The sequence below is a fragment of the Manis pentadactyla genome, chromosome 8 (genome assembly GCF_030020395.1).
Source record: "Manis pentadactyla isolate mManPen7 chromosome 8, mManPen7.hap1, whole genome shotgun sequence".
Taxonomy (NCBI): domain Eukaryota; kingdom Metazoa; phylum Chordata; class Mammalia; order Pholidota; family Manidae; genus Manis; species Manis pentadactyla.
Window position 1 is genome coordinate 129,874,562 of NC_080026.1, and position 20,255 is coordinate 129,894,816.

General features: G+C 37.4%; 1 protein-coding gene across 4 annotated transcripts in view; it reads left to right on the plus strand.

Moving 5' to 3' along the window:
- The window catches only part of SEC23IP (SEC23 interacting protein), a 65,797-nt gene extending 45,861 nt beyond the window's left edge, over positions 1 to 19,936 (plus strand). For 2 of the 4 annotated variants that reach the window (XM_036898594.2, XM_036898597.2), the window contains exon 19: positions 18,458 to 19,936. The gene's annotated coding sequence lies outside the window, so the exon portion shown is untranslated. Of the gene's footprint in view, positions 1 to 18,439 lie in introns of all 4 variants that reach the window. The other 2 variants (XM_057506393.1, XM_057506392.1) reach the window with 2 other exon arrangements.
- Positions 19,937 to 20,255: the final 319 nt, after the last annotated feature.

A 20,255-nucleotide genomic window follows, 5' to 3' on the forward strand; every position in this document is an offset into this window, starting at 1 on the left:
GAGGAGTTGAGGTTGACTATAATGTTCTTCTTTTTTCTCTGAGTTTTTTTTTTTAATCTTTTAAAAGAAATTCAGAATAGAGACATTAAAGAAGGGAGTTTGCATCTACTTTTTTGACTTGTTTAAATCTTCTTTCTAATTCTGCATAGAATTTGAATTCTTTTATTTTGTTTCTTTTGAAGATAGATTCCCAGGAATATTCCTTTGGCAATAGGTAATAGAACTTAACTCACAATACCTTAAACAAAAGAGGTTTATATTTCTTATATAATGGGAAGGGCCCGTCTGTTGAATGATGCCAGCAGATTGTTTGCATCTTTTCATCTCCATGTTGGCTCTTGCTGCCTTATAGTTACAAATGGCTCCCACAGTTCCGGATAGCATGTCTATATTCAAGGCATGACTAAGGGAGGGAAGGGCAGTCAGCTACATCTGTCCCTTTTCATTAGGAAAACAAAAGCCTATCCCTATCACTCCATGCTAACTGACTAAGCCTGTGCCACACGTCCCATGTGTCCCCCCAGTTCCAAACTGCATGAAGGGTCATAAAAGCAATGTTTTAAGAATTCCCAATATTTATTACAGAGGAAACGAATAGGGATAGATAAGCTAGTGTGCAAGTCGGCCACACTCTGTATTCCTGACTTTTCTCCTGACACCTGTTTTTCCTCCCTAGATAGATAATGTGTTTTTAAAAAGCTAAAATTTTAAAACCTTTGAAAGAGTGAAATACAATTGGTGAGCTTTAAATTGCTGAAGTCAAAAGTAGTTCCTGGCACTTTTTCATTATATAATAATAAGTGATAAGGTCAGCTGCCTTCTTATTTTGGAAGGTAACCACTTTTAGTAGGATTTCCTTAGATTTTCATGTGTATATCCAATCAGATATTTATGCACGTTACAAAGGGCTTTCCATTGAATATATGGTTCTGCAATGTGATGTTTTTAACCAGCTGTATAGCTTGCACAACTTTCTCTCTTAGCATGTGTAGATCATTTATTTGTTTGTTTATTTTTACTTTGATATTGTTAATGTACAATTACAATTACTTGAACATTATGGTTACTAGACTCCCCCTATTATCAAGTCCCCCCACATACCCCATTACAGTCACATGTAGATCTTTTTCATTCTCTTTAATGGCTATGTCGTAAAACATTTTATGACTATAGCCCATCTTATTTAGGCAGTTTCCTAATAATGGACATTTAGATAATTCTTAATATTAGGGAGTTTTAGTCATTAGAGTAGGTAAAAGCCGTTTCATATTCAGATTCTTGATACAGTTTTACTAGTTCTCATCATTTCTGGTAATATAGTTTTAAAATAAGTTAATAAAATTCCAAAAGCTACTCTAGTCCAGATTTTCAATTATAAAATAGTCATTTAGTTGGTTGACAAATACTTGCTTAGTACCTACCATATATTTTCATGGTGGGAATAAGTGATAAGTAAGATTGCATCGTCACCTTTAAGAAATACACCTGCTACTAGGAGGAGATCCACAATGAACCTGTACTCTGATCCATAAGTAAATTTCAGATGCTGGTAATTTTTGGAGAAGATAAAATAGAAGATGTCTAGAGTGATGGGTTGCTTCTGGGGAAGGCCTGTTGAGTTGATGACCTCTGAGTTGAAATTTGAATGATAAGGAGTTGGATTGAAGATGTGGGAAGAACAGTCTAGGCAGAAAGAACAGCTGTAAAGCCATGGGGTGGGAACAGACATGTCATGTGTGTGGGACAGAAAGCAGACCAGCGTGGCTAAGGGTAAAATGAAAGGGAGAACAGAGGGCGGAGAGTCAGAGAGGCAGGATCTGGTAAGGTGTTAAATAGTTTGTCTACGTGGGATGGAAACATTGGATGTTTTTAAGAAGAGGTGTGATATGATTTGGTTTAGACTTCAGAAGGAATGTTCTGGGTGCTGGGTGGAGGGTAGGCTATTGATGGAGGAAGGAGAATAGTTAGGGCTGGTGGTGACCCTGACTGGGGATGCAGTGGTAAGGATGGGGAAAGAGGATTTAAGTCAGATCTCTTTTGGAGGTGGAGTCGTCCAGGACTGCGGATGAGTCCCTTGTGGGGTTTTAGGGGAAAGAAGAGGTAAGGGTGACTCAGGATGTTGATTTGAGCAACTGGGTGAGTGGTGGTCCCTTTTCCTTGGAAGGCTTGTGGAAGGAGCAGGTTTTTCGAGGGCTATGGGGATGGGAAATCAGTAGTTCTGTTTTGGCAAGTCAGTAGTTGATGTTGGTCTGAAGTTCAGAAGAAACCTCAGAGCTGAAGAATCATCAGCATATAATTGCCATTTGAAGCCAGAAGCTGGATGTGATCACCTAGGAATATGTAAGTGAAGAGAAGAGGTCTTGTGGAGAAGGAGTCAATGAGGTGAAAGAAAATTCAGGGGCTTGTGATCCCAGAGAAGCTGAGAGAAGATTGCTTCAAGGAGAGAGTCCTCCTCAAGTAAGAGGAGGACCAAGAATTGACACATTGGCTTGGGGAGGACATAGGGCACCACTGGTAACCTTGAGCAAACTGTTTTTTTTTTCTGTTGTCATAATTATTACTGTTTTGGTTGTGACCATGTTTTCATATTTGAGCAAAGCTATTTTAATGTCATGGCAGAGGTAAAGTGGGTTGAGGAGAGGTAAGGGATCAGAGAGTAAAGAGTTTTGTTGTAAGGGTAATAGAAATAAGACAGAGTGACATTTTACGATATTAAGGTATGTTTCCTAACAAGAACAGTCTAGTATTAAGGGAGAAATAGATAATGCAAATACAAAAGGGGAAAATTGTTGGAAGAAATACTTGAAAAGGTGGTGTGGGACAGGGCCAGAGCAAAATGAAGGGTTACCTTTAGTAGAGGAGCTGGGATGCGTCTTTCATAGTACCAGAGAAGGTAGAGTGTGTGGGCACAGATTTGGATGGGTGAAATTGGTTGTGGGAAGAGGAGGGTTCTCTGGTTACTTCAGCTTCCTCTCTGATGTGTGTGCGAGTAAGGTCACCACTCCAGGGCTTGTGGGAGATGTGAGGAAAGAATGTACTCAGGCGGGATTAGATTGCAGGCTTGAATGCCCATTTGTTATTGTGGCCATACATTTTAACTGAGTACTGTTAGCACAATTCCCTGACTTCTCCAGCCATGACTTGGGTGAGGCTTAAGGTAAGCAAATGTTTGGGTTTACTAGGATTAGGGTTTTGCTCTCTAAGATAGGAAGAGAAAGACAAGGAAGCTCTGGGAGGTGATGGAGAATGAAAAAAGTGAGAGATTAGTGGTAGGATGAGGTTGGAGAATTATAGCAGTGAGGAGTACCCTAGGTTGGGATTGGAGGTTCAAAGTGGGGACTGTGGAGGCAGTTCAGAGCATTGCCGTGTCTTAGGATCCAGTGCAGGTGCTGTTACTAAACAAATGCTCTATAAACTTAAAAAGCAATTAGAAAAATTATAAAAAAATAATATTGCCTCATACAGAAATGTGGAAAATACAGAAGAACACTAAGGAGCAGACATCACCTAAAATGTTAGAAGTTAATCCTTCTAAGCCTTTTCTAAGTCTGATACATTTCTCATTACTATTTGCCATTTTGTAGCCAGTTTTTTTCCAACTTAAGAATGTTGTGTGATTTTTCTCACATCCGCTTAGAGGCAACCAGTGTTCTAAGTTTTGTGTATCCTTCCAGACACCTGCTAACACATATGCACACACATATGATTTTATCTTTTTTTTTTTTTTTTTTTAATTGAAGGGTAGTTGACACACAGTATTACATTAGTTTCAGGTGTACAACACAGTGATTCAACATTTATATACATGATAATTCTAGGTACCAGCTATCACCATACCAAGTTGTTACAATATTTTGACTATATTCCCTATGCTATACATTACATCCCAGTTACTTATTTATTTTACAATTGGAAGTGCGTGTATATATATATACATATATATATTTTTTTTGTGAGGGCATCTCTCATATTTATTGATCAAATGGTTGTTGACAACAATAAAATTCTCTATAGGGGGGTCAATGCTCAATGCACAATCATTAATCCACCCCAAGCCTAATTTTTGTCAGTCTCCAATCTTTTGAAGCTTAACGAACAAGTTCTTACATGGAGAACAAATTCTTACATAGTGAATAAGTTACATGGTGAACATTACAGGGGCAGTCATCACAGAAGCTTTCGGTTTTGCTCATGCATTATGAATTATAAACAGTTCAAATATGAATATTCATTTGATTTTTATACTTGATTTATATGTGGATACCACATTTCTCTCTTTACTATTATTATTTTTAATAAAATGCTGAAGTGGTAGGTAGATACAAGATAAAGGTAGAAAACATAGTTTAGTGTTGTAAGAGAGCAGATGTAGATGATCAGGTGTGTGCCTGTAGACTATGTGTTAATCCAAGCTAGACACGGGCAATAAAACATCCAAGTATGCAGAAGATTTCTCTCAGAACGGGGGTGGGGAGGTTCTAAGCCTCACCTCTGTTGATCCCCATTTTCTCACCTGATGGCCCCCCTGCGACTGTGCCTGTCTTAGGTTGTTCCTCCCTTGAGGAATCTTACCCGTCTCTGGCTAACCAGTCATCTTCCGGGGCCATACAGGGAAATGTAAAGTTGATCAGTGAGAGAGAAGCCTTATTGTTTGAAAAGGTTAGCTTTTTACTTCTTTGCATATTTATGCCCTGTGGCTTCTATGCCCAGTATTTGTCTTGAGGTGTCTTTACCCCTTGGAAGAATTATGATACTCGGTAAATTCAATATATGGCACGAATTCTATTTAAGGGTTGTAATTAGGAAGGAAGAAGAAAAGCTATAGAAGTAGCAGGCGGAAGAAAACCTGGGGAGATTGATTATTTCTTTGACATATCTTCTTGTAGAGTAACTTCAGCATGTATAGGTTTTAAACTACTAATTAAATTGCGCACACACATTAACATAGTAGGAGTACAGTTACGTAACCAAAGCATACCTGTAATTACCAGCCATCTCCAGTGAAACCAAGAAAACCAGTTAGGCACCTTAGGCATTTGTGAAAACTTATCTATGATATGGTGGATAATGTCCAACTGAACTTGAACAGTCTGAGAGAATTCAGATAAATTAAAACAACCCATTCCTGGGGACTGTTCACAGCCCATATGTTCTTTTAACAGTAAATAGTCTGTAGTTGTAAGATTTTGGAGTGCTACAATTTGCCCTTCTCCTAATTCTTGGTTGAGTTCCAACAGTATAGATCCAGTCAAATTTGTTGTTTTACTGTATGCACAGGCCAGCTTAGATATCTCCTTCTTCATTCCCATGGCAAGTCCAGGAACTGGTGGGATGAGTGCATCTACACCTGTAGCAGTGCGTGGATCTTTGTTGGGGTTTTTTTGATGATCATCTTCTGGCATGAGTCCTCCCAAGAGTGCTGATGTTGAAAGTTCTTTTTCATGTCGTATCTTAGTTCATTTTCGGGGTAGCCAAATTAGGCTTTGATCCTAATATATTTGATCCTTTTATAAACAAAAACAGACCCTTTGCCTACACTTTTATATGCCCTTTATATCATTGTGTAGAGCTCATTGGAGGTCACCACACAGGAACTGCTTTTTTTTTTTTTTTTTAACATTAATCTACACTTATATGACGAATACTTTGTTTACTAGGCTCACCCCTATACCAGGTCCCCCCTATATACCCCTTTACAGTAACTGTCCATCAGTGTAGCAAAATGTTGCAGAATCACTACTTGTCTTCTCTGTGTTGTACAGCCCTCCCCTTTCTTCCACCCGCCTATGGATGCTAATCTTAATACCCCCCTTTTTCTACCCCCCCTTATCCCTCCCTACCCACCCATCCTCCCCAGTCCCTTTCCCTTTGGTACCTGTTAGTCCATTCTTGAGTTCTGTGATTCTGCTGCTGTTTTGTTCCTTCAGTTTTTCCTTTGTTCTTATATTCCACAGATGAGTGAAATCATTTGGTATTTCTCTTTCTCCGCTTGGCTTGTTTCACTGAGCATAATACCCTCCAGCTCCATCCATGCTGCTGCAAATGGTAGGATTTGCCCTCTTCTTATGGCTGAGTAGTATTCCATTGTGTATATGTACCACATCTTCTTTATCCATTCATCTATCGATGGACATTTAGGTTGCTTCCAATTCTTGGCTATTGTAAATAGTGCTGCGATAAACATAGGGGTGCATCTGTCTTTCGCAAACTTGATTGCTGCGTTCTTAGGGTAAATTCCTAGGAGTGGAATTCCTGGGTCAAATGGTAAGTCTGTTTTGAGCATTTTGATGTACCTCCATACTGCTTTCCACAATGGTTGAGCTAACTTACATTCCCACCAGCAGTGTAGGAGGGTTCCCCTTTCTCCACAGCCTCGCCAACATTTGTTGTTTGTCTTTTGGATGGCAGCCATCCTTACTGGTGTGAGGTGATACCTCATTGTAGTTTTAATTTGCATTTCTCTGATAATTAGCGATGTGGAGCATCTTTTCATGTGTCTGTTGGCCATCTGTATTTCTTTTTTGGAGAACTGTCTGTTCAGTTCCTCTGCCCATTTTTTAATTGGGTTATTTGTTTTTTGTTTGTTGAGGCGTGTGAGCTCTTTATATATTCTGGATGTCAAGCCTTTATCGGATGTGTCATTTTCAAATATATTCTCCCATACTGTAGGGTTCCTTTTTGTTCTATTGATGGTGTCTTTTGCTGTACAGAAGCTTTTCAGCTTAATATAGTCCTACTTGTTCATTTTTGCTGTTGTTTTCCTTGCCTGGGGAGATATGTTCAAGAAGAGGTCACTCATGTTTATGTCTAAGAGGTTTTTGCCTATGTTTTCTTCCAAGAGTTTAAGGGTTTCGTGACTTACATTCAGGTCTTTGATCCATTTTGAGTTTACTTTTGTATATGGGGTTAGACAATGGTCCAGTTTCATTCTCCTACATGTAGCTGTCCAGTTTTGCCAGCACCATCTGTTGAAGAGACTGTCATTTCACCATTGTATGTCCATGGCTCCTTTGTCAAATATTAATTGACCATATATGTCTGGGTTAATGTCTGGATTGTCTAGTCTGTTCCATTGGTCTTTGGCTCTGTTCTTGTGCCAGTACCAAATTGTCTTGATTACTATGGCTTTATAGTAGAGCTTGAAGTTGGGGAGTGAGATCCCCCCTACTTTATTCTTCTTTCTCAGGATTGCTTTGGCTATTCGGGGTCTTTGGTGTTTCCATATGAATTTTTGAATTATTTGTTCCAGTTCATTGAAGAATGTTGCTGGTAGTTTCATAGGGATTGCATCAAATCTGCATATTGCTTTGGGCAGAATGACCATTTTGACGATATTAATTCTTCCTAACCACGAGCATGGGATGCGTTTCCATCTGTTAGTGTCCCCTTTAATTTCTCTTATGAGTGACTTGTAGTTTTCAGAGTATAAGTCTTTCACTTCTTTGGTTAGGTTTGTTCCTAGGTATTTTATTTTTTTTTGATGCAATTGTGAATGGAGTTGTTTTCCTGATTTCTCTTTCTGTTGGTTCATTGTTAGTATATAGGAAAGCCACAGATTTCTGTGTGTTGATTTTGTATCCTGCAACTTTGCTGTATTCCAATATCAGTTCTAGTAGTTTTGGGGTGGAGTCTTTAGGGTTTTTTATGTACAGTATCATGTCATCTGCAAATAGTGACAGTTTAACTTCTTTACCAATCTGGATTCCTTGTAGTTTTTTGTTTTGTCTGATTGCTGTGGCTAGGACCTCCAGTACTATGTTAAATAACAGTGGAGAGAGTGGGCATCCCTGTCTAGTTCCCGATCTCAGAGGAAAAGCTTTCAGCTTCTCGCTGTTCAATATAATGTTGGCTGTGGGTTTTTCATAGATGGCCTTTATTATGTTGAGGTACTTGCCCTCTATTCCCATTTTGCTGAGAGTTTTTAGCATGAATGGATGTTGACCTTTGTCAAATGCTTTTTCAGCATCTATGGAGATGATCATGTGGTTTTTGTCTTTCTTTTTGTTGATGTGGTGGATGATGTTGATGGACTTTCGAATGTTGTACCATCCTTGCATCCCTGGGATGAATCCCACTTGGTCATGGTGTATGATCCTTTTGATGTATTTTTGAATCGGTTTGCTAATATTCTATTGAGTATTTTTGCATCTACGTTCATCAGGGATATTGGTCTGTAGTTTTCTTTTTTGGTGAGGTCTTTGCTTGGTTTTGGTATTAGGGTGATGTTAGCTTTATAGAATGAGTTTGGGAGTATCCCCTCCTCCTCTATTTTTTGGAAAACTTTAAGGAGAATGGGTATTATGTCTTCCCTGTATGTCTGATAAAATTCCAAGGTAAATCCATCTGGCCCGGGGGTTTTGTTCTTTGGTAGTTTTTTGATTACCGCTTCAATTTCGTTGCTGGTAATTGGTCTGTTTAGATTTTCTGTTTCTTTCTGGGTCAGTCTTGGAAGGTTGTATTTTTCTAGGAAGTTGTCCATTTCTCCTAGGTTTCCCAGCTTGTTAGCATTTAGGTTTTCATAGTAGTCTCTAATAATTCTTTGTATTTCTGTGGGGTCCGTCGTGATTTTTCCTTTCTCGTTTCTGATACTATTGATTTGTGTTGACTCTCTTTTCCTCTTAATAAGTCTGGCTAGAGGCTTATCTATTTTGTTTATTTTCTCGAAGAACCAGCTCTTGGTTTCCTTGATTTTTGCTATTGTTTTATTCTTCTCAATTTTATTTATTTCTTCTCTGATCTTTATTATGTCCCTCCTTCTGCTGACCTTAGGTCTCATTTGTTCTTCTTTTTTCCAATTTCGATAATTGTGACATTAGACCATTCATTTGGGCTTGTTCTTCCTTTTTTAAATATGCTTGGATTGCTATATACTTTACTCTTAAGACTGCTTTTCCTGTGTCCCACAGAAGTTGGGCTTAGTGTTGGTGTTGTCTTTTGTTTCCATATATTGCTGGATCTCCATTTTGATTTGGTCATTGATCCATTGATTATTTAGGAGCGTGTTGTTAAGCCTCCATGTGTTTGTGAGCCTTTTTGCTTTCTTTGTAGAGTTTATTTCTAATTTTATGCCTTTGTGGTCTGAAAAGTTGGTTGGTAGGATTTCAATCTTTTGGAGTTTACTGAGGCTCTTTTTGTGTCCTAGTATGTGGCCTATTCTGGAGAATGTTCCATGTGCACTTGAGGAGAATGTGTATCCTGTTGCTTTTGGATGTAGAGTTCTGTAGATGTCTATTAGGTCCATCTGTTCTACTGTGTTGTTCAGTGCCTCTGTGTCCTTACTTATTTTCTGTCTGGTGGATCTGTCCTTTGGCGTGAGTGGTGTGTTGAAGTCTCCTAGAATGAATGCATTGCATTCTATTTCCTCCTTTAGTTCTGTTAGTATTTGTTTCACATATGTTGGTGCTCCTGTATTGGGTGCATATATATTCATAATGGTTATATCCTCTTGATGGACTGAGCCCTTTATCATTATGTAATGTCCTTCTTTGTCATTTGTTACTTTCTTTATTTTGAAGTCTGTTTTGTCTGATACCAGAATTGCAACACCTGCTTTCTTCTCTCTGTTGTTTGCATGAAATATCTTTTTCCATCCCTTGACTTTAAGTCTGTGCATGTCTTTGGGTTTGAGGTGAGTCTCTTGTAAGCAGCATATGGATGGGTCTTGCTTTTTTATCCATTCTATTACTCTGTGTCTTTTGATTGGTGCATTCAGTCCATTTACATTTAGGGTGATTATTGAAAGGTATGAATTTATTGCCATTGCAGGCTTTAAGTTTATGGTTACCAAAGGTTCAGGGTTAGCTTCTTTACTATCTTACTGTCTAACTTAACTTGCTTGTTGAGCTATTATAAACGCGGTCTGATGATTCTTTATTTCTCTCCCTTCTTATTCCTCCTCCTCCCTTCTTCATATGTTGGGTGTTTTGTTGTGTGCTCTTTTTAGGAGTGCTCCCATCTAGAGCAGTCCCTGTAGGATGCCCTGTAGAGGTGGTTTGTGGGAGGCAAATTTCCTCAATTTTTGTTTGTCTGGGAATTGTTTAATCCCTCCTTCATATTTAAATGATAATCGTGCTGGATACAGTAGTCTTGGTTCGAGGCCCTTCTGTTTCATTGCATTAAGTATATCATGCCATTCTCTTCTGGCCTGTAGGGTTTTTGTTGAGAGGTCTGATGATAGCCTGATGGGTTTTCCTTTGTAGGTGACCTTTTTTTTCTCTCTGGCTGCCTTTAATATTTTTTCCTTGTCTTTGATCTTTGCCATTTTAATTATTATGTGTCTTGGTGTTGCCCTCCTTGGATCCCTTGTCATGGGAGTTCTGTGTACCAGTGTGGTCTGAGAGGCCATTTCTTCCCCTAGTTTGGGGAAGTTTTCGGCAATTATTTCTTCAAAGACATTTTCTATCCCTTTTTCTGTCTCTTCTCCTTCTGCTATTCCGATGATGCGTATATTATTCCTTTTTGATTGGTCACTCAGCTCTCTTAAAATTCTTTCATTCCTGAAGATCCTTTTATCTGTCTCTGCATCAGCTTCTCTGCGTTCCTGTTCTCTGTTTTCTAGTCCATTAATGGTCTCTTGCATCTCGTCCATTCTGTTTTGAAGTCCTTCCAGAGCTTGTTTTATTTCTGTGTTCTCCTTCCTTAGTTCTTGCATATTTCTCTGCAAGTCCTTCAGCATGGTTATGACTTTTGTTTTGAATTCTTTTTCAGGAAGACTGGCTAAATCTATCTCCCCAGATTCCTTCTCAGGGGAAGATGTAGCAGATGCCGAAGCCGTCTGGATCATATTTTTTTGCCTTTTCATGTTGACAGGTGCTCTTTACTGTCAGCTGGGAGGGCCAAACTTTTCACTTGCTACTGGCCTTTCTTTACTGGGACAACTGCGACCTCTAGTGGCTTGTGTTGGGTAATTGCGTGTAGGCTGGGTCTTTGTGTCTTGCCTGGCCGATATGGATGGATCTCCCCTTCTGTGGGCTGGGTTTGCCTTAGGCTGTTTCTCTGCTTTCGCGGCGCCCGGAGGGGTAATGGACCGGGGTGCTGTTTGGCTGTTTACCTCCGTGAGGGGTCTCAGAGCTGTTGCCCAGGGGGTTAGTGCGTCCGGTTTTCCCTGTAATTTCCTGCCACTGGGCTGTGGCCTATGCTGTTTCCGTCCAGCTGTTAAATTCCTGTCCCTTCAAGACTTTCAAAAAGCCTCCGCTTTTCTTTGTCACAGGGGCATCAGCTTCATCACCCCCTCAGAGGTCTTGCTGCCCTATTTCATTAGTTACCAGCCCTCTATACGCATGCACTGTGCCTGCGCTCTGGTGCGGGTGGCGGGGGCTGGGTGTTCGGCAGTCCTGGGCTCCGTCTCCCTCCCGCTCTGCCTGCTCTTCTCCCGCCGGGAGCTGGGGGGAGGGGCGCTCGGGTCCCGCCGGGCCGGGGCTTATATCTTACCCCCTTTGCGAGGCGCTGGGCTCTCGCAGGTGTAGTTGTATTGTGTCTGTTGTCCTGTGTCTTCTGGTCTCTCTTTTAGGATTAGTTGTATTTGTTGTATTTTCAAAAATATATATGTTTTTGGGAGGAGATTCCCACTGTCCTACTCATGCCGCCATGTTGGCTCCCACTGTCTGATTTTATCTTTTTTAAAGAAAAATTATAGCAAAGTAGACACACTGTTCTTTTTGTATCTTCATATCTTTGAGTTTTTTCCATATCCATCGATCTGTCTACCATGCACCCATCCAGTATTTGTTTAGTACCTTACTAAGTGCCAGGTACTTGCTGTAGGCCCTGGGGTTCACAGTAGTCTACCACAGAAAGTCTGCCCTTAATGATCTTTCCTCGGGGGGAGAATAGACAGTAAGTAACAGCATTGGTGTTCCATGTGGTAGAAGTACAGTAGCAGGGTGGGGGGAAAGGGAGTGCATTTGGGATGAGAGCAAGTTGCTATGGTATATTCGATGTCCAGGGATCTTTATCACCCTCACTGATAAAGTGTCTTTTGAGAAGTGAGCCAGGTGGATATCTGGGGTAAGATTTCAAGCAGAGACAATAATATATATCAGAACATAAGCATGCCTTATTCTTTTCAATGATTGTATCCTACTCTTCGGACTGTTACACTGTAATTTGTTAAGTAGTTCCTTACTGATAGGCATTTAGGTTATTCTAATCTTTTAATACATTAAGCAGTGCTTCAGTGATACATGACATTTAATAGTTGGGTTATATTCCATTTTGTAGTTCTATTATTAAAATACTTATTTTATCCATCATTGTTGGGTGTTTAGGTGATTTTCCTGATTTTTTTCACTATTATAAATAATTTTGACATTTAGTTGTGTACTTTTTGTACATCTCTGCTTGGGTAAATTCCTAGAAGTAACATTGTTAGATCTAAGAATATTACACATTATAAAATGCTTTTGATCCGTATCTATAGCTAAATTGCATTTCAGGAAGGTTGCTCACTTCTCCTATCTACTATCAATATGTAAGTGCTGGTTTTCTTTTTTTTTTTATTAAAGTGTAATTGCCATACATTATTATTTAGTTTCAGGTGTACAGCATAGTGATTTGACATTTGTATACATTGCAGAATGATCACCACAATAAGTCTACTTACCATACAAAGTTAATACAGTATTGTTGACTCAGTTTCCCATGCTGTATGTTATAGCTCCATGACTTACTTATTTTATAACCGGAAGTATGTACTTCTTGATCCTCTTCACCCTTTTCACACTCTATCACCCCTAACTTCACTCCCCACTAGCAACCACTGATCTGTTCTTTTTTTAAAATTAATTATTTTATTTAGTAATCATTGATATACAATCTTATAAAGGTTTCACATGAGCAGCATTGTGGTTATTACATTCACCCATATTATCAAGCCCCCCCCACTACCCCTTTGCAGTTACTGTCCATCAGCATAGTAAGACACTAGGTCTTACTATGTTCTTTATATCTGTGAATATATAGAATATATAGAATCACATCATCTGCATATAGTGACAGTTTTACTACTACTTTTCCAAATTGTATGCCCTTTGTTTCTTTTTCTTGCCTAATTGCTGTGGCTAGAACTTCAGTATTATGTTGAGTAGAAGTGGGGAGAGTGGGCATCTTTACCTTCTTTTTGGTCTTAGAGGAAAAGTGTTTAGCTTTTCACTGTTAAGTATGGTATTAACTTTCAAACAACATTTTGTTTGTCATATTTTGTTGAGGTATGTTGTTTCTGTGCCCACTTTATTTAGAAAGGTTTTATCATAAGTGGATGTTGAATCTTGTCAAATGCTTTTCTGCATCTATTGAGACGATCATGTTTCATTTTGTAAAAATGGTGAATCACATTGATAGATTTGTGAATGTTGAACCATCCTTGCACCCCTGGGATAAATCCCACTTGATCGTGGTTATGATCCTTTCAATGCATTGTGGAATTTGGTTTGCTTATATTTTGCTGGGGATTTTTGCATTTAAGTTCATTAGGGAAATTAGTCTGTAATTTTCTTTTTTTATGTCTTTGTCTGGTTTTGGTATCAGGGTAATGCTGGCCTCATAAAATGAGTTAGGAAGTGTTCCCTCACTTTAATTTTCTGGAAGAATTTGAGAGGAATAGGATAGGTATTAAATCTTCTTTGTATGTGTGGTAGAATTCACCAATAATGCTGTCTGATCCTCCACTTTTATTTGTTGGGAGGTCTGTGATAACTGGTGAAATCTTTTTGCTAGTAATCAGTCTATTCAGATTTTCTATTTCATCGTGGTTTGGTCTTGGAAGACTGCTAAGTCTCTCAGAATTGATCCATTTCTTCTAAGTTGTTCAATATGCTAGTTGGCATATAATTGTTCATAGTGGTCTCTTATCCTTTGTATTTCTCTGTTACCAGTTGTAACTTCTCTTTCATTTCTGATTTTATTTCCCTGAGCCCTCTTTCCTTTTTTCTTGGTGAGTCTAGCTAAAGGTTTGTCAATTTTGTTTCTTTTCAAAGAGCCAGCTTTTAGTTTCATTGATCTTTTCTATTGTCTTTTTAGTCTCTATTTCTTTTATTTTCACTCTGATCTTTATTTTCTTCCTTTTACTAGCTTTGGGCTTTGTTCTTCTTTTTTGAGTTCCTTTAGGTATAAAGTTGCATTGTTTATTGGAGATTTCTCTTGTTTCTTGAGGTAGGCCTGTATCACTATGAACTTCCCTCTTAGAGCTATTTTTCCAGCATCCCATAGATTTTGGTATGTCATATTTCTGTTTTCATTTGTCTCTAGGTATTTTTTATTTCTGCTTTGATTTCATCTGTGACACAGTAGTTGTTCAGTAATATGCTGTTTAATCTCCATGTATTTGTAGTTTTTCCAAGTTTCTTCTTGTAACTGATTTCTAATGTCATACCATTGTGTTCAGAAAAGATGCCAGATATAATTTCCATCTTCTTGAATTGACTGGGACTTCTTTGTGGCCTAACATCTGTCCTGGAGGATGTTCTATGTACACTTGAGAAGAATGTATATTCCATCGTTTTTAGGTGGAATGTTCTGTATATGGATCTTTCTTGACTTAGGATGGGGATATGTCCTGTAAACTCATTATAAGTTGAAATTACCAAAAATGCATTTAATACACTTAATCTATCAAACATCATAGCTTCGTTTAGCCTGTCTTAAATGTGCTCAGAATACTTAGGTTAGCCTGCAGTTCGGCAAACTCAGAGGACACAAAATTTATTTTTATAATAAAGTGTTGAATGTGAATTGAATACTACAGGGAAAGTGAAAAACAGATGGGTTTATGGGTTTTAAGTGTATCAGTTGTTTACCCTTGTGATTGCTTTGGCTGAGAAAGGAGCTCTGGCTCACTGACACTGCCCAGTATCATGAGAGAGTATTGTGCCACATATCATTAGCCTGGGAAAAGGTAAAAATTAAAAATTTGAAGTGTAGTTTCTATTGAATACATAGCAATTTCGCACCATTGTAAAGTTGAAAAATTGTACGTTGAACCATTGTAGGTCAGGGACCATCTGTTTATCTGTTAAGTCCATCTGGTGTAATGTGTCACTTAAGAATCATGTTTCCTTCCTGGTTTTCTGTCTGGATGATTTGCCTACTGATGTAAATGAGGTGTTAAAGTCCACTTCTATTAGTATATTGCTGTCAGTTTCACTCTTTTTTTTTTTTTTTTTTTTTTTTTTTTAACATTTTATTTTATTTTATTTTATTTTATTTTTTTTTTTTTTTTTTTTTTTTTAGATAATTATTTTTTATTGAAGGGTAGTTGACACACAGTATTACATTACATTAGTTTCAGGTGTACAACACAGTGATTCAACATTTATATACATGATAATTCTAAGTACCAGCTATCACCATACCAAGTTGTTACAATATTTTGACTATATTCCTTATGCTATACATTACATCCCGGTTGCTTATTTATTTTACAATTGGAAGTGTGTACTTTTTCTTGGTTGTTGTTGTTAGGGCATCTCTCATTTTTATTGATCAAATGGTTGTTAACAACAATAAAATTCTGTATAGGGGAGTCAATGCTCAATGCACAATCATTAATCCACCCCAAGCCTAATTTTCGTCAGTCTCCAATCTTCTGAAGCATAACGAACAAGTTCTTACATGGAGAACAAATTCTTACATAGTGAATAAGTTACATGGTGAACAGTACAAGGGCAGTCATCACAGAAACTTTTGGTTTTGCTCATGCATTATGAACTATAAACAGTCAGTTCAAATATGAATACACATTTGATTTTTATACTTGATTTATATGTGGATACCACATTTCTCTCTTTATTATTTTTAATAAGATGCTGAAGTGGTAGGTAGATACAACATAAAGGTAGAAAACATAGTTTAGTGTTGTAAGAGAGCAAATGTAGATGATCAGGTGTGTGCCTGTAGACTATGTGTTAATCCAAGCTAGACAAGGGCAATAAAACATCCACATATGCAGAAGATTTCTCTCAGTACAGGGGGGGTGAGGTTCTAAGCCTCACCTCTGTTGATCCCCAATTTCTCACCTGATGACCCCCCAGCGACTGTGCCTGTCTTAGGTTGTTCCTCCCTTGAGGAATCTTACCCGTCTCTGGCTAACCAGTCATCTTCCGGGGCCACACAGGGAAATGTTAAGTTGGTAAGTGAGAGAGAAGCCTTATTGTTTGAAATGGTTAGCTTTTTATTTCTTTGCATATTTATGCCCTGTGGCTTCTATGCCCAGCATTTGTCTTGAGGTATCTTTACCACTTGGAGGAGTTATGATACTCGGTAAATTTGATATGAGGCACGAATTCTATTTAAGAATTCGTTGTAATTAGGAAGGAAGAAGAAAAGCTATAGAAGTAGCAGGCGGGAGAAAACATGGGAAGATTGATTATTTCTTTGACATATCTTCTTGTAGAGTAACTTCAGCATGTATATATTTTAAGCTACTACTTAAATTGCGCACACACATTAACATAATAGGAGTATAGTTACATAACCAAAGCATACCTGTAATTACCAGCCATCTCCAGTGAAACCAAGAAAACCAGTTAGGCACCCTAGAGTTTCACTCTTAAGTGCTGGTTTTCCTATACCCTTGCCAACACTGGGTATTATTACCATTTAAAAAAATTTTGCCAATTTGATAGCCAGAAATTGTTACATCATTGTTTTACCATTTTACATTCCCATTGCTAGTGAAATTGAACATTTTTGGTATATTTAACTGGCCATTCTATTTCTTTTGTTAATTACCATTCTTGACCTTTGTGAATTTTTCTAGAGGTGTGGGATATTTTTGTTTCTTAGTGATTTATAATTATAGTATTTAAGGATATAAACTTTTTGCCATTGCAAATGCATACATATTTTTCTAGTTTGAGATTTGCCTTTTATTTTTGCTTAGGCTTTCGATTATTTGGGAGTTGGGTAGAGAACATAGAATGAAAATATGTAGGTCAGTCTTTTAAGATTATATAGGTAACTACATCTATTTTATTTTTGTTATTACATGGTTTTGTTTTTCATTTGACTTTATAGTTCAGAAGACAATGGTATAGAGAGGAATTTAACTTTTTCTTAAATGGTTAAAAGCTTTTTGTGCCATATGTTGAATAAGGTACAGTTTTGTCATTGGCTTGATGTATTTATTATATTCTGTTGTTTGGTATTTTTTTATCATATACCCAGTATTTGTTTTCTAGGGTTTCTGACATCTCTTCTACTGACATATTTATCTGTCTACCCTGTTTCACTGAATTCAAGTACTATTTTTCTATATTGTAGCATTTTTAACTTTGGAATGCAGTTTAAAATCAGCAGTTGCCTGGATGGAAGTTGAATTCTTCTTGAGATGGTTTGCATTTTCTTCTGCCAGTCACTGGGGGGCATTACCAACCTGAGACTATTTAAGCTAATTTCTCTTGGATTTTTCTGGGACTACACTTGTAGTGTGAATTCAGGCCACAAAATTTCTGGGCAGGGGTGGGGGTACTAGTTCAAATATAAAGAACTTTTTCCCCTTCTTCTCATTGTCAAGGTAGAGGTTTGCAGACTTCTTTGTTGTCCCTTCTGAAAGAGTTGTTTTTTTACCCTTCATTGAGGCCATAGTCATTCAGTGTCCCCACTCTTTGTGAGGGTCTCTGTCTACTTTTAGACTCCCTGTCATGGACATCTTTTCTCTGCATGGTACAAAAATTAATGGTGTGTCTTAAAATTGATGGTGTCTTAGAATCAGTGAAATGTGGTGTATTAGCGATTATAACTTACAGATTGTACTATCTGGCAGTATAAGTTCTTAGTATACTATAGTCTTAGCTGTTCCAAATGAATTTTGAAATAATATAAGCGTCCTGACACTCTCCACAAAACTAAGCAAAACAAACAAAACTGGAACAGTATAGTCATAGGATTTTAGTATCATCTAATATGAAAAACCAAGTACCTTTTCATTTTACACATAGTTTGTTCAATGTTCATTGTTTTGTTTCTTCTTATACTTGGCTGGAAAATTTAAGCAAGATTTTAAGTTTCTAATACTGTACTAATATTATAAAATAATTTAGAATAACAACAGTTCTTTTATACATGGTTCAGTCAAACATAGATCAGTTTCTCTGAATAATTCTTTTATGTTTTTCTCCTGTAGTCCTTTTTAGGATTGTTATTTTAAAAACCTCAGATTAGTCTAACAACATTTTATCTTTTATCTTGTCTACTCTTTTTGTTATGAAGATTATCATGCTAGTTAATCTCACTGAATGTTTCCTGGTGCACTTTTTTCCCTTTGGAAGGCCTGTCTGAGGACTGCTCACTGGGTGGGTTCTTTGGAGGCAGTTCAGGGTGTTTGTTCAGGAAAGTTGAGCACTGGACAGTGTATTCTTTTACTTCACAGGGGAATAACAATGCATTATTACATTATTACTATAAGTTTGTGAAGATCACCAAGGATTCTTTTTTTCTTTTAAAGACTTTCTTGTTTTTCCAGAAAGTCGCAGTATAAATTACATTGCTGAGAAAATCCTCAGAGGACATCTCCAGTTTACTCCTGTGATGGATGACAGAAAAGTGATTCTTCGACAGTTGCTCAGATATAATTCTCAAATGTAGGGATTCACTTATAAAGAAAACATACAGAACACAAAGACAATGAAAAAATCAGTACCACATTTGGACAGTATAGGTGAGAAAATGTAATTAAAATGATGCAATTAAAAACTCAGATCAGTTTTATTGTACAGTTATCAAAGTAATAATGTGATATCAATGAAGAAATGTTTGTAGCATGCAGATGGTTATTCCTATTTTTTAAAAAGCTATTGTCAGTGGGCTATTAAACTTTTTAAAAATTAATGTAGTATGTACTTTAAGTATGGACTTTTGAGAAATTATAGTAATATGATTCTTAAAAAATTTCTGTTCTACTTTAAATGTGAATTGTAGTTCTGAGCTGCTTTAATGTGGGGCCATTTGTATTTGTTAAAGGGAATTAATAACCAAGATCACTTCTATTCCAAGTTGAATGTAAGGTTTTTATGAAGCCTTTTGAGTTGTTTCTGAGAACAGTTGTGGAAAGAAGTAGAATGCTGCTTACTTGTACACAAGTCCTAGAAGGCGCTCTCCCAGCATGTCCATTTCCATAGGAGAGGGGGGCAAATGAGAGGTTTTCCATCTTGTTGTCTGAAGTAGCTGTGCAGTGGCCTCATTGCTAAAGTTCCAATTAATGTGAGAACCAAAGTAGAGTTTTTTTTGGTTTTTGGCTTTTTTGCTTTGTATTAATTTCACTTACACCAAAGTGTTTGAATGTATTGCTTCTAGATAATATACTCCATGAAAGACTGTTCTATAATATTTCACTTTGTTTTACTATAACTTCAAATTACCTTAAATATTTTCCTAATACTACATGGAATGCTGATACTTTTGTTATGCAGCAGAAACATTTTACACTGTTTACATAGTTCTCATGGAACATAGAATTTTTTGAAAGCAACAAATGATGCATTTTTTTGTGTATATATTCTAATTAGTGTGAATAAAATGATAATAGCAATGCATTTTTTAAAGCAGCAAACTTATGTATTTCTCTTTTCTTTCTTGAAAGTATTCCTAAGAGTTCAGTGTTCATTTACTTTTCATTGTGAGGACCTAATATATACAGTTAACACATAACATTTGTTCCCAATAATAGAATTAGGACAGTAGAATTTTGGAGTTTCAACTGACCCCCCCAGCCACCACCTCATTCTACAACTGAGGATATACTAAATGCCTTTCTCAGACTGCTTAGTGGCAGAACTGGGCTGGTCTACAGTTTCACTTACTCCCTTTTGGTCTTCATTTCTCTATACCAGATCTATATTTCTCACTTAATTTCTACTAACTTCCCAAAACTGATGAAATAAAGAAAAATGAGGGCTATTTATGTATATTTTAATAAAATCCAGTTTGATTTTTCAATTTACAACTGTTTTGTCTGTATTATTCAGCCTCCGTCTTCTGAATATTGGGCAGAGGAGAAGAAATATTGAAACAATGTCCATAGAAGAAACGTGTACCAGTCGAGTTTCAGGAGTCTTGTGATTTTATTTTAACACTTGAGGAAACTTAAATTAGAGTTTTTGGTGAGTCTGCTTGTGGACATACATTTATATCACTCTTCAGTTTCTTAAACAAAAACCAACCAGTTAGTAGGTCCCCTGCGGGGCAGAATCTGCATTTATTAGCATATTGGTTCCTATTGTAACCATCATGCCTAGCACGAAGTCTTGTCACATAGTAAGGCA